The sequence below is a fragment of the Notolepis coatsorum genome (genome assembly GCF_963971535.1).
Source record: "Notolepis coatsorum genome assembly, chromosome: 18".
In the NCBI taxonomy this organism is placed as follows: domain Eukaryota; kingdom Metazoa; phylum Chordata; class Actinopteri; order Aulopiformes; family Paralepididae; genus Notolepis; species Notolepis coatsorum.
Window position 1 is genome coordinate 54,441,156 of NC_140182.1, and position 15,280 is coordinate 54,456,435.

A 15,280-nucleotide genomic window follows, 5' to 3' on the forward strand; every position below is an offset into this window, starting at 1 on the left:
CGGAAATCTATGCAGGGGCGGAGCCCTCCGTCCTTCTTCTTCACAAAGAAAAAACCTGCTGCCACAGGGGAGGAAGAAGGACAGATAAGCCCCGACGCCAGAGACTCACGGATATACTCCCGCATTGACTCCTTCTCAGGAATAGACAGATTATACAAACGATGAGAGGGAAGACGAGCCCCAGGAAGGAGCTCAATGTTTATGTCATAAGGACGGTGAGGAGGCAGGGACAGAGAGCGCTCCTTGCTAAAAACGGCGGCAAGGTCATGATACTCCGGGGGAACACCCTGGAGATCCGGAGATGTGGGGTCGGGTTTTGGACCACGAGGTGGAGTCGAGGCTGAACGTAAACAGTTGGCGTGACAGGCCACACTCCAACCGAGAATCCTCCCAGTGAACCAACAAATATGAGGGTTGTGAAGTTCCAACCAGGGGCGACCCAAAATGAGGGGAGTGGACGGTGCGGAACAAATAAAAAAACTGATACTCTCCGAGTGGTTACCTGACACAGTGAGCGAAATGGAGGGGGTGCCATGGATCAACAGAGCTAGGGCGCGTCCATCGATAGCGCGCACATGAACGGGAGCCTTTAATTGCATGGTGGGGATCCCCAGCTGTCCAACCAGCGCTGCGTAAATGATCACATCCGCCCCGGAGTCAATCATAGCGCCTATCGACAACGACTCCTGTGCCCACGCCAGCGTGACTGGAAACAGTTTATTTAGAGGGGTCCTCCGCAAATTGGATACTACTTGGCTCACTAACACCCCTCGAGTTAGTGAGCCGGATCTTTTGGCCGCGCTGGGCAAGCGCAAACCAGGTGCCCCATCCTCCCACAATAAAGACACAACCCCCCTTTAACATGAAACTCGCGCTCCTCAGCGGTAAGGCTCCAACGACCCAATTGCATTGGTTCCTCCTCTCGAAGTGAAGAGGAGGCAGGAGCGTTACCGGAGGCGGACCTGGATAATTCGGCCGACGGTGACCTGGTGGTGGTGCCAACCGCAGGGTTACGACCTGACGAGGTGGAGAGCCGGGACCCCCGCTTACTGCGCCGTTCGCGCTGGTCAACCATCAGCGCGAGAGAAATGAGCTCGGAATAACTATCGGGCGGTCCCTCTGGATCCCATCCTTAACGGTCTCACTAAGACCCTGTCGGTACACGCTTAGTAGGGCCACATCGCCCCAGCCACAACCCGCAGCCAACGTGCGAAACTCGACCGTATACTCAGCCACCGAGCGAGCCCCCTGTTGTAGGCTATGAAGACGAGCCGCCGCGAGTGGGCCGTCCCTAGGGTGGTCAAACATAAGACAAAACTCGTCACAAAATGCACCATAATCGGTAGCCAATACATCGCCTGGTGCTACCGCTGCAGTGGCCCATCTAAGGGCTCTCCCCGTTAACAGTGCCACCACGAACCCCACTCTCGAACTACCAACCTGAAACCTGCTAGTCTGGTTCTCAAACACGAGGTCACACTGACGGAGGAAACCTTTACATTCCTCGAAGTTACCGTCATAACGCGGAGGTAGGGGAAAATGAGACTCATGACGGGCCAGGGATGCGGTAGCCACATCACTCGGCGGGGGGCTGGGACCAAGGGAGGACCTGGCTAAATCCAACCCTGCCAGCCTCCCGTCGATGGAAGAAAACGTGCAGTGTAACTGAGTGACCAGCTCAGTAACAGTGGCGTTTAATTCCTCAACCGAGGTAGTTCTAATCGTTGGGCCTGTTGCATTCTCAGGGTCCGACATGGCGAGTTCGTACTGTTATGGGAACGACAAAAAGGGCTTTCTCTTAGGGCCATTTGAGACCTTTTCGGGTAAGACATGAATATAGACAATATATTTTATAATATAATATTAATTATATATGTTTTATTGGGACGGTTGGTAAATCCCAAAATCGGCCCGAAAAGGTCTCAAATGGCCCTAAGAGAAAGCCCTTTTTGTTGTAAATCCTTGGTGAATGAGACCAGATGTGTGTGTATTTAATATCTATATGTGTAATGGGGTCTTACCGTGTTGTATGTCGTGGAACAAGATTGCCTCAGCAACGCCAGGAAAAGATATCGGGAATACCCCCAAGGTAATAACACGCGAGGGACTTGGCGAGGTAGGGGAGAAAAGAACAAACAGGGGAGAACGAGTGAACTTGAACTTGAACGTGACGTGTAGGCACAAGAGAAAAAGAACACGAGATTAGTAACCCAGCCAACATCTACCCAAGCTAGAAGGGAGAGAAGTTTAGGATTAACAAGGCAGATAACACGTGCAACCAACAACGAAGGTTAACACTAGAATATAGAATGTATCACAATGACTTGGAGATAAGGACAAAAATAGTCAGAGGTAAAATATTAAGATGCAACCTACTGTTCCAACAGAACAAACTCGCGTTGTCCACTGGGCTGATCAGGAATTTATAGTCCGGGGGGGAACAACAGTCTCTGATTGTAGATCAGAAGCAGCCGTGGAATGGAGTTTTTGATTGATTGATTGAAAACTTTATTAACAGATTTCAGAATGGGTACAGTACAGTACAGCTCAATACATACAATTGTTAACAGTTTCAGTGCCGACCTTGTTTACATTTTTACCCCGTTGAATGCCATCATCCACTTCAATGTTAGCGTTAAAAACGCCTAATCTATGTTTTAAATTATGGCTATGTGTCTAATCTGCCTGTCGCTTATCAATGACTCGTTTGCAGTCAACATTGTCGAAACAGATTGTTTTTTAATCGGTTTATATCCTTTTTATAGCATTTCGAAAAGCTATCGTTCTCTCGAAAACGTTCGGAAAATTGAAAGATTCCCCCATAAACTGTATTTATTGGAATATTCTCGAATACACTAGACACGTTGTCATTTGTCTGCCTATTTATGAATCGTTTTCAAATAAACGCTAGATTATCGATAGTATAATTATGTGTACTTATGCACGCTATAGACGCGAGCTGAAAAATCGATTCTCTTATTTCCTCATCAGCGATCACAGCCAAACAGCCACATCACACCGGGCAACCGCTGAAATCTCCGTGAAAACAGGTCTGATTATCCTAAGACTGGTAAAATAGATTCCTTACCTGGGATCAGATGTTATCCAATAAGATTATTCCAATTCCTGATCGCCATTCCAAATATCGATCACGCTTATTGATTACAGTGTTGGTACTGTAAATACATAATCGGCGATCACTTGGTCTCTTCAGATGCCTTGGGGGAAAAATAAAATTAGGAAACTGGCCACCCCCCCTTGTATCAGTCTGAGATGATGGGGTGCAGTTACACAGGGAGAGACGATAGGGGGCGGTATCTTCCCAATTGAGCTCAGAGAGACTCTGCAGCACTAACCCATGGCTCGATTGATGAAATATGAATTCAAATCGCCAATAAAAAGAATACGGCAAACAAACAACATTTCGCGTCGTCTGCACTCAATGGGGGGGCTGATAAAACGAGATATGATGTCGCTGGCACTCAATGTGTTAAGGGGATGCAGACCAGAGAAAGACTTTCGTCTTGTTTACATCAGGGTCCCCCATTTTCAATTCATCATAACATATATGACATACATGACATACAGATAGACAGTACTGCTACATCTATACATTTATGACATACCAGATTTGCAAATACAGTACTGTTTGTGATACAAAAAGAGTCTAGAAAAGAGAGTATATACATTTGATGTAGAAACTGTACATTGGAGGAGGTTGGGTAGGTGGGGTGGGGGGGGGGGTTGGGTGGGGGGGGACTGTACGGAGGTGGTTGGGTGGGTGGGGTGGGGGGGTTGAGTAGGTTGGGTAAGAGGGGTGGGTGGGGGACACTGTACAACTGTACATTGGAATATTGACAAAACCATACTTGGTCATTTACTGTACATTGTAGGGGGTTGGGTTAGGACATTTACAGGGGCCAGTCTCCCGTAGGTGTTCTTTGAGAGTGGTTTTGAAAGTGGGTAGTGATCCACATTCCTTTACAGCTTTGGGTAGGGCGTTCCACATTGATGTGGCATAATTGCGAAACGTGTTTAGTCCCTTATTTGAGCCGAATCTGGGTTTAACATGATTTGTGGAGCTCCCTCTGGTGTTGTGATCGTGGTATTCACTGACCTTTGGGAAGTATTTTGACATGTACATGGGTACCTTGGTCGTGTAGTGTATCTTGTAGACCAGGCCCATTGCAAGTTGCTGTACTCTGTCGTCTACTCTAAGCCATCCTAGGTTTTCAAAGTGGGCAGGGGTGAGGTGGGTTCTAGGAGTAAGGTCAAGCAGTAGTCTGACCAGTTTGTTTTGAGATGTTTGTAATTTTGTTTTTAGCGCCTTTGAGGTGCTTTGGTACCATGAGGTGCAAGCATAGTCGTAGTACCCCTGAATGAGTGCTCCTGCCAGAGTCTTCAGGGTATTCTTGTTTACCAGAGAGGAGATCCGGTACAAGAATCGAGTTCGTTGGTTGACTTTTTTTATTACATTGGATGCCATTTGGTCACAGGAGAGATTAGCCTCTAGGATGGAACCCAGGTAGGTAATTTCATCTTTCCTTGTGACAATATTGTCACCCACTGTAACTGAGAAGCCGTCGGTCTTGCTGAGTTTGTTATTTGAACCGAAGAGAATGGACTCTGTTTTGCCCATGTGTAATGATAGTTTATCAGCGAGCCATATGCAGATTCTGCCTAGTTCCGAGCTGAGGGTTTTTTCAACCTGTAACTTGTTCTTGTCAGAGACCAGCAGGGCTGAGTCGTCCACAAACAGGAACAAGTTGCAGTCACAAGCTGACGACATGTCATTTGCATAAATTAAGAACAGTAGCGGTCCTAGTATGCTTCCTTGTGGAACACCACAGCTCACTGTGAGGGGGGGGGGATAGGGTACCGTTTACCTCCACCATCTGTTCCCTCCCCTCAAGGTGTGGTGGAAGAGTTTAGTACAGTCACACAACAGAACACCGCTGTAGTACAGTCACACAACAGAACACAGCTGGTTCGACCAGCGCTTCTGCCGCGTCTCTCTTGCCGCAAGGGCGTGTGCTAGTGGATTGATTGATTGGCCGTGTGGCCAATCAGAGAAACACTGAACACAAGTTGGTTGCCTTTAATATTCACGCACCCTGGCCAGGTAGAGTATCTAGAGAGGAAGTCTCACGCGAGCGAGACTTGACGTCACGTGTGTTGCACTGTTGCCGTCTGTTTGAATGGAAGCACAAGTTATCCGTGCTGCGTCTATACTTTCGCTTTTAATAAGGTATGGGCAGGTTCTATTCCATCATTTCCGACCTACAAACAACTCTTATGTTGTGTAGACGTTCGTGTCGATCAGGGCTATTCAACTGGCGGCCCGCGGGCTGATTCTGACCGGCCCGCCAAAGATTACACGATAATAATTTTTTTTTTTTTTTTTTTTATGTCAACGTTAACACGCACAATTGAGCCAAAATCCACTCAATTAATGACAGATTTCATTGATAAATTGAGGGAAAACTTTGCAAGTCGATTTGATGAATTTGACATGTCCAGAGAATTGATGCATTTTGTGAGCAACCCATTTGCCAATGTAGCTGCTATTTCCACAAAAGGACAAGAGTTCCTTGCATCACTTCACATTGATGAAGGTCTCCTGCAACTTGAAATAATTGACATGCAAGCATCATCTGCTCTGAAGCAGGCACTTGAGAATGAATCCACCACAACATTTTGGATAAAGTGTATTCATGTCAAGACATTCCCCAAAATAAAAACGCTGGCAATATCTGTGCTAACAATGTTTGGCTCAACATACACCTGTGAATCCAGTTTCTCTCACATGAATGCCATTAAAACAAGCAACCGTGCCTCCTTGGCAAATGAGCATTTGCATCACTGTTTGCGGGTAGCCCTCACTTCCTATGAACCCTCTTTCTCTGCCATTGCCCAGTCAAAGAAGTGCAATCGCTCTCATTAGATGTGTGTATGTAGGCTAGGCCTGTCTGCCCCCCACCCCCCTGATGTTTGAGAGTTAAGAGTGGACAATAAGTGCTAATAAGATGCTGTGATTTGCTGTTGTTGCACAGACATGAAGCACTTTTTCATAAGCTCAGCTGCACTATAAATGTGTTTTTTTGTTCAAGTGTTGATGTTAGAATGTTCAGATGCACATCATGCACTTGTTTGTTTTTTATTTTATTTTTATATTGAAATGTTGAAGAGGAGATGTTGCAGTTGTTGCACAGTCATAAATGAAGCACTTTTTGCAGGAGATGTTGTAGATGTGGCACATAAATGAAGCACTTTTTTTGAAAAGTATACTACTTTTGCAATGTAGTTAAATAAAAGTTGTGAAAATGTGGTTGGGTGTTGTGTCAAGTGTACATATATTCATAGCACGGGGAGGCGCCGTGGCAGTCCGGCCCCTGGCCCCTTGGGTTTCTGACAATGTGGCCCCCTGAACAATTTAGTTGAATAGCCCTGGTGTAGATGTGGTGGGCGCTAACGTTACATTTGTTCGACACGACACACAAGAGTAATAATTATTTGTGTCGTGTCATCATCACTGAGCACACTGAGCACACATTAGGAACAAATGTAACGTTAGCGCCCACCAGTGATGCCGGTAACGCGTTACTAAGTAACGCGTTATTGTAATCTGATTACTTTTCCCCGAAAATAGTAATCTAACGCGTTAATCTTTAAAAGCCAGTAATCTGATTGCAGTTACTTGTCCAAGTGGCTGTGCATTACTATTTTGTTACTATCTCATCATAAATTCATAATGCAGGCGGAATGCAGTATTTTATTTCGTTTTCGACAGTCAAAAATACATTTTGAGCTGTTTTTCTTATTATTATTATGGAGTGACGTGGTGTGGCAGTGAAAGGGTTACACAAGAATGTGTCCCCGCGGCGTGACTGGACTCTCTGTCTGTGAGTGACTCTGCTTTGGCCCAATCACATTCCCCATCCACAGTCTGCGAATCAGAGGCAGAGTAGGGCGGGTCTTCACAGCACGTCATGTGACATATGCGCCAATCGTGTGACAGCAGGGCTCCGTTGTTATGTTCGTCTGAGAATTCCACCCCAAAAGTAAAACGCTTGTCTAAACGAAGTGAAACCGCAAGAAGACGTTTTGCGGTTTCTGTTCAGACTTCCACTCCAAAACGCTCGTTTAAACGTAGCCTCAGTCAAAATACTGTCTACCGCTAAAAACAGCACATCCAATTGCATTGAAAGCATCTGGAATCACAACACTAGGCGACGCTTCGAATAGGTACAGGAGGACTCGGAGGCCAGCCAAACAGCAAAAGAGAGATTGATTGATTGATTGATTGATTGATTGAAAACTTTATTAACAGATTGCAGAATGGGTACAATACAGTACAGCTCAATACACACAATTGTTAAGGGGGATGCAGACCAGAGAAAGATTGTTTCTTTCCCTATTGATTAATGTATATTTGATGGTGGCAGAGCAAAAGCTCTTATTTGCCAGATTTACAGTTCATTTACATGTTAAAGAGAGACTGATTGTATGTTTATAGAGAGACATTTATAAAAACAATTTAATAGTTACAGTTGATATAATTGAATAGTTCAGCCTGCATTTGTTAGATGTGAATAGATACACTGGTGTTGTACAACCACTGGCTGGCTGCTCTAATGCTGTGAGCATCATAGACTGTTGCTTTACCATACTTGATGGTACAGAAGCTGAAGCACTAGTTTAACAATTTACGTTATGTGCAGAGAAACAAGTTAAAAACTATTTATGCACTTTCAATAAAGCGTTTAAAAAAAACTGTTGGGGGAACGACGACGACTTCGTAACCTAGTTACTTTCAAAGTAACTAAGTTACTCTGATAATCAAGTAATCAGTAAAGTAACTTGGATTACTTTTTAAAGGAGTAATCAGTAATCAGTAATCGGAAGTAATCTGTGGCATCACTGGCGCCCACCACATCTACACGAACGTCTACACAACATAAGAGTTGTTTGTAGGTCGGAAATGATGGAATAGATTTACCAACAAAAAAAGGTGTTTAACCTGCCCATACCTTATTAAAAGCGAAAGTATAGACGCAGCACGGATAACTTGTGCTTCCATTCAAACAGACGGCAACAGTGCAACACACATGACGTCAAGTCTCGCTCGCGTGAGACTTCCTCTCTAGATACTCTACCTGGCCAGGGTACTCCTGGGTCCTAGTGCCCCCCCAGTTACACTATGTCATGCACATGTATTTTATGTTAATAAAATTGCATTTATATTTAGTCCTAATTCTGTCACTGTTTGATGTCACAAAGAAGGGTGTATCCGAAAGCTGCCTACAACATTTGTAACATGTGATGAAAAAGTAAACAAATAATTAACTGTATTAGACATTTGTTAATGATGAATAGGCTTCACTTCAGATTGGCCCCCACGATAGCATCTGCAAATGATTTATAAATGTTTTATGAATGTCTTAACAAATCATTTGTTGAACATGAAAAATAAATGGAGATACACTATAGTCGTTTTTTCATATCTATTTTTCAAAACATCTACAATGTGTTACTACACATTAAACAACATTATTTAATGATGAACAAATCAAGTACAAACAATGTTGATAATGAGTTATAAATAATGTAGAACTAATCTGTAAATGTTATACAAATATAGTTATAAATGATTTAATAATCATTTATGAATGTATATAAATGGTTTGTTCATGATTAGTTCATTATCTACAAATACCTTATAAATGTATTATAACAGGGTGTTATTATAAAGTGCTACCGAACATTGTCCCCCAATCAACATACAGCCTTATTGTCACCACTAGATGTCTCTGTCTGACCACTAGCTACCGAGCAGTAATTGGACACCATAAAAGCAGGCAGACTCGTCAGTCACACATTCCTAAAAAGTAAATACTGCTACTCCATGCATTGGAAGCAAGGCTCGTTGGTCTAGGGGCATGATTCTCGCTTTGGGTGCGAGAGGTCCCGGGTTCAAATCCCGGACGAGCCCTGGTTTTGAACCTAACAATAAGGATTTTAGAAGACAGACGTGTACCAGTACAGCCTATAGGTGTAGCAAACTGGACACATGTAAGGCACCAAAAAGACATACCTAGCTGTCCTACCTGTTAAGTCGCTTATGAAAATATGACAAAATGGAAATATCTGCACTCTTGTCTCATATATATACCAGTTGTCCATGCAGTTTAGCATTTTGTATAAAAGTATTCTGTACTTCTGTATGACAACTATTAAAGAAACTTTAGTAAATGCCAGTACCATATTAGAATCAGTACCTATGTTCAACCACTAGGGGAATAGTAGAGCATAAATCCAACCCTGCCATTATCCACAAATTACTGCTGCCAGGAATGCGAGGAGCCATGACTGCAGTCTGTTTATTTTTTCCACAGTGGAAAAGAATCCCAGTAAATGATAGACTCTCCTAACAGGGTGAAGTGGCTCGTTGGTCTAGGGGTATGATTCTCGCTTAGGGTGCGAGAGGTCCCGGGTTCAAATCCCGGACGAGCCCAAATCTTTTGGGATCATCCCTATGTTCCCCGGGTCCTATGTTCCCCGGGTCCTATGTTCCCTGCTTTGATTGATTAATAGATTGAACATTTTATAAATTTTTATTATTTGATTAATTATTAATGTCCGCCTTGTTTCGAACGGTTAAAGGCCAACCTTCATGTTGTATTTTTGTTCAATGAACAATGTGGACTAGGCCAACGGTGACTTTCATGAAGAAGGGAAAAAAAAGTATTGAAATTGACCCAGTTTTAGCGTTTTTATCAAACATTTTGTCTGCCCAACACAATCACCACGCACGTGGATATTTTAATCAATGGTTCATAACGTGCGCGTGTAATCGAAATGATGTCGTCACAACAGGTGCAGGGCACCAGGGGGCTCACCAGGGGGCTCTGAGAGTCACACACAGCTAGTGGCAGGCACTGCAGGCAGAGAGCCTTGCTACTACTAGCCGAATGAAAATGTATCTGTTTCACCTAACAACACTATTGCTCCGTGATCATAGCCATCCATCTCTAAAGCTATTTGTAAAAGCCACAACCACGTTACCATATTTGTAATAATGTAAATCATTGTGTCGTTGTACATATTGTGTATACACCGTTAGAAGCTAACATAGCTTAGCTTGGTAGCTATTGTGCTAACAACATATCCCGACGTCCGGCTCGCTGGCCGGCAAGAACGCCCGACACAAGATGGTTCTCTCCTCTCTGTACACCCTCGTCCCCACGGGTATCCTGCCGGGGAGCCCAAGGACGCGACAACGGCGGCAGCCGTAGGGTGCTCGAGCCCGCCGTAACGCTAGTGGTACACGATAGCTATGAGCTAACTAACGCTACAGGCTCAAACACCCTACGGCCGCCGCTGTTGTCGCGTCCACAAGCTCCCCGGCAGGACACCCGCGTGAACGGGGGCACACAAAGAGGAGAGAACCACCCCAAATCGAGCACTCATGCCGGCCGACAAGCCGGACACCGCGGTTGTTGTTAGCACAATAGTAGCCCACTGTGATGCACCGAGTGGGCCACCATTGATCAACATGCAGCGACGTGTAGCTTGCATGATGCGTGTGCAGTGCAATTGCCACACAGGTCTGAGAAGAGGACCTGCACATGATTTTACTCGTTCCCCAAACTCCTCTACATGCCCCGATCTCAAATGGTTCACGACAGTAGACATAATGCTAACGTTAGCCAGCGCCATATATCGAGTAGTACTATGACCCGGACGGGCATAAGGCATACGTTTCCTGAAGTGACGTCACGGCCGTGCTCCTGAAGTGACGTCACGGCCGTGCTAGCGTCTGATAAGCTTTTAGATTTGCTCGTGCATGTTATTCGTGCATGGACCTTTTTAACCATTTCTGAGTGAAATTTCCGGCGTCAAATGGAAATAAATAAATAATTGAATTAGATACCAATGATGTAAACTACCCATAATTGCAGAGTAGGGTTTAACCTGGAGGTTGGGCTTTAAGCTTAGGCCCTCGTTCGAACTGGTTAAGGTTAGAGTTTGGAATCAGGGCTTGTGGTCTAAAATGTTCAATCTATCAATCAATCAAAGCGGGGGACATAGAACCCGGGGAACATAGGACCCGGGGAACATAGACATGCTCCCCATTTTTTATCCTAAAGGCACAAAGGTAAAGGGTATATATTTTGGGTTTAAGTATCTGGTAGTACAGCAGCACGACAACAATAATATAAAATGAAATACAAATTAAATACTCGTTAATACACATAATGTGCAACACACAGACTGAAACAACATTTTATTATTTTCTTACTTCCTGAAAAGCAAGATTTCTTTGTTTTGGAAATACACATAATTTTCTTTTCAGCTGATAAAACAGCCATTTGATCCACCCGGAATTTCTTTCTGATCTTCTGAAGTCACGTCTCATGCTTTTTCATCTCTGCCTCATTTCCTCACTGTATCACTGCACTCCAACCTTCCCACTTGATTGATGTTTTGTTTTGTTTGTGATTTGATTTGATTTGACATTAAAGATTCCAGAAAAACGTCAAGGATGCTACACAAAAAAAATCAAGACTTATTTCCATTGTGGTCCTTGGTCTCAGACAGACAAGCAATACAAAACATGACTACAAATAACAATTTCACAGACAACAATGTATCAACATTTTCATGCATTTTATAATCTAGTTTTTGACATTGTCGAGGACCCATGATTTGACTATTTTCTTAAAATTGTGTTGGCTACTAATGCATTTTAGCTGTGAAGGTAGCAAATTCCAATTTGTGGCTCCCCAGAATTTAAAAGAACATTTGCCCATATTTGTTTTGAACCTTGGAATACACAGGTCGGCAATGCTGGCTCTGGTGTTATGGGTATGCATGTCCCTGTTCCACTGAAAATAATTTGTAAGATAAGAGGGGCCCTATTATTATAAATGTCTATATTGAGCTGAAGTTACACAGAGTTGTGTGTGTGTGTGTGTGTGTGTGTGAGAGAGAGAGAGCCCTCTGTCACTATAAGCACCACAGTCCCTGTGTGTGTGTGTGTGTGTGTGTGTGTGTGTGTGTGTGTGTGTGTGTGTGTGTGTGTGTGTGTGTGTGTGTGTGTGTGTGTGTGTGTGTGTGTGTGTGTATAAAATAATGTACATCGCAAGGCATGACATAATTGGTTATTAAGGACATAATGCCATATGCTCCATCTTCTGTTAAAGTGTACAAACACTCTTGTGTTTCAACTACTATGTTCAAACTGCAATACTGAATATGATGTATTTTAAAATCTTACAGCTAATACACCAGATGTGGTTGTAGAGGACAGTAGAGCAATCACCCATTTAGAAGTAGAGTAGGATGTACTTTTGATTACAGTTTGGAAGAGGCATTTCTTACCAAGGTTTTAAAGTACCACCTGCTCATGGATGCTATATTACACAGATTGGGTACAAATGTAAATAGCTGGTGTTTATATTTGGAAGCCTAGATAATATCCACAGACTAGTTGTGAGGGGGCTCCAGATGGCAGGAATGTCCAAGCCAAGAGCTAAGGCATTGGTAAACTATGTGATAATTTGCAGTCGCCATATTTGGAGGAGACGCTGCTTCCTTATATCCATAGATTCAGGGTGGATACATGTGTTGAGATGTCAAAGGTTTGTTTGTGTTCATGGAACTTTGTCTAAATGTAAACACAAATAAATATATTAAAATGTGGCTGAAATCAATTTCATCTATTTATTCCTAAAAGATTTGCACTACCTAATTTTTGCATTTTGTTCTGCATTTTGTACATTTTAGTTTTGTGTTTGTGTGGTTTAGTGTTTGGTCCTCATTATTTTACTTTGTACTGTATTAAACACAATTTCAGGAGGCTCATACAGAAGCCTTTCATTATATGTGACAAATAAAAAAAGATATTACTTGTGTGTGTGTCCTTGTTTTGCTATCCTTGTGGAGACTAACTGACCATGGATGAATAATATTTCATGGTCGGTTGTTTTAGGGTTAATAGTTACGATTAGGGTTAGGCATGTAGTGCTTATGATTAAGGTTAGGAAATGAATGTAAGTCAATAGAATGTTCCCATAATGGCGGTGTGTACATCTGTGCATGTAGAATACACAAGTAGAATACGCTTTATATGGAGATTAACTCCCATCACATCATTACTAACAGAACAGAACCCATTTAAAACTCAAATATATTGATTCTGAAATACATGGGCATCAATTAGAAAATCAGCCTGATTTTCTTGTCAGTCAGTGTTTTTGAAGATACAAGGTGTTGAAGAGTATATTAACCCTTCTCCAGGACAGATCTGTTGAACCGCAACACACCTGCTACTCATACATAGATTCACACCAGGGAGCTGCAGTTATCTCCCTAGTCCATGCGCATCTGTATTTGTTTACAAACCATGACTAATTTAAATGTGCAACACTTCAGTCGTGCACAATTTTCCTCACCAACAAATACCAATACATCCTCCTTGTGGGGTGAGTGTGTTACTACCTGAGAATTTTTTTATCTGCAAACTATCCTGCCTTCACAGGCTTTGGGAAGAGAGCAGACAGTTTTTTAACGTTTTGTTTTTGTTATGGTTTGTAACCGACCCCAATCGCACAACACAAGACAGGTATGAGGGTAAGCCAAGAAACGGGCATTTATTGAAACAGAAGGAAAAAACGGCACTGTCCCTTTAAGGGAGAAACACAAAATACTGGAATAACAAGAGGGGGAAGGTACAGTGCCTTTAAGAGGCGAGCTGGCTTAGGGGAAGGCAAGGGAAGGCTAAGGGAAACAGGGAGGAACTAGGAGGACCGGACGGGAGGAACTAGGAGGAACTAGAGAGGGGAGAACTAGGGACAGAGGCCCGCGGAGGCGGGCTGGGGACAGGGAGGACTGGGAAAGCAGGTGGGAACATCAGGGCCGCTCTGCAGACTTCTCTCGGCAGATCTCCAAGGTGGGTAGACGGGGCCGAGAGGGAGAGAGGAGAGGGTTAGAGTACAAAGGGGGAAAACAGAGCAGGTGCAGGAGAGGTGACTAGTCCAAATACAAAAGTTATCCAAGTAAAAACAATCTTTGTGTAAAATACACAATGAGCAAAGTTCCAAAAACAATCCAATGAAAATACTATCTTCGGTGTGAACAAACACACAGTGGGAGATGTAAAGTCCAAAAATAAATATCCCAGTGAAAACAAACAAAGGCACACGCTGGGTGAGTGACTGTCTGATTAAAAAGGTGGTAATCTTCAGTGTTATAGAAACACACGAAAAACGGAATTGATCAAGACAGTCAATAAAAACTCACCCAGACGTAATGCGTAATGGTGCTGGAACAGCAGCGGGGCGAGAGCGTCGCCACCGGGGAGCCGGCTGTCCGAGCCGAGGTCAGAGTGGTGCGCCACTGCTTGGAGTGCGTGCGCGCCGGTACAGAGAGAGCGTGCCAAGCTCGGAGGTCTGGATGATGCGCGTCAGCTGGGAGTGCGCGCTGGTACGGAGGAGCGTGCCAAGCTCGGAGGTCTGGATGATGCGCGTCAGCTGGGAGTGCGCGCTGGTACGGAGGAGCGTGCCAAGCTCAGAGGTCTGGATGATGCGCGTCAGCTGGGAGTGCGCGCTGGTACGGAGGAGCGTGCCAAGCTCGGAGGTCTGGATGATGCGCGTCAGCTGGGAGTGCGCGCTGGTACGGAGGAGCGTGCCAAGCTCGGAGGTCTGGATGATGCGCGGGCGTCTGCAGCGCGGAGGTCTGGATGTGCATCAGGACGACTGCTGCGCGGGGGTCTGAAGTGGATCACAGGAGTACCTCCCGTGGAAGTCTAGGGAGCGCAGTCCAGTCTCCCCCTCAGGCAACGGCGACAGGAGGCGAAGGCTGGAGCAACATCTTTACGCCGGAGATAAAAACAGCATAGACCGAACAGAGGACCTCCCAAGGGAGTCTTGATGAAAGAGCATATGATACCGAATGTTACGGCATGTTACAACACGACCCCACGAGGAACAGAGTGGAAGAGCCAGGTATTTAAAGCCCACAGGGGAACTAATTAGAATGCACCAAAGGTGCGGGAGGTAATTGATAATCGAACTAAAAGTGTGAGTTCGGCACCAGACCAATCAAACACATAATGACAGGTAGTCCAGGTGTGGCTGCTTGAAGAGAAAACGAGAGTAAAGAACGAGAGGGTGGGGGCTAGTGAGAGTGAGTGAGAAGGGAATTCCTAAACAGTAGGCTAAAAGGAAGGAAAGAGTAGGTGAGCAGCGGGCAAAACCTCACAGTTTTACTTTTAACA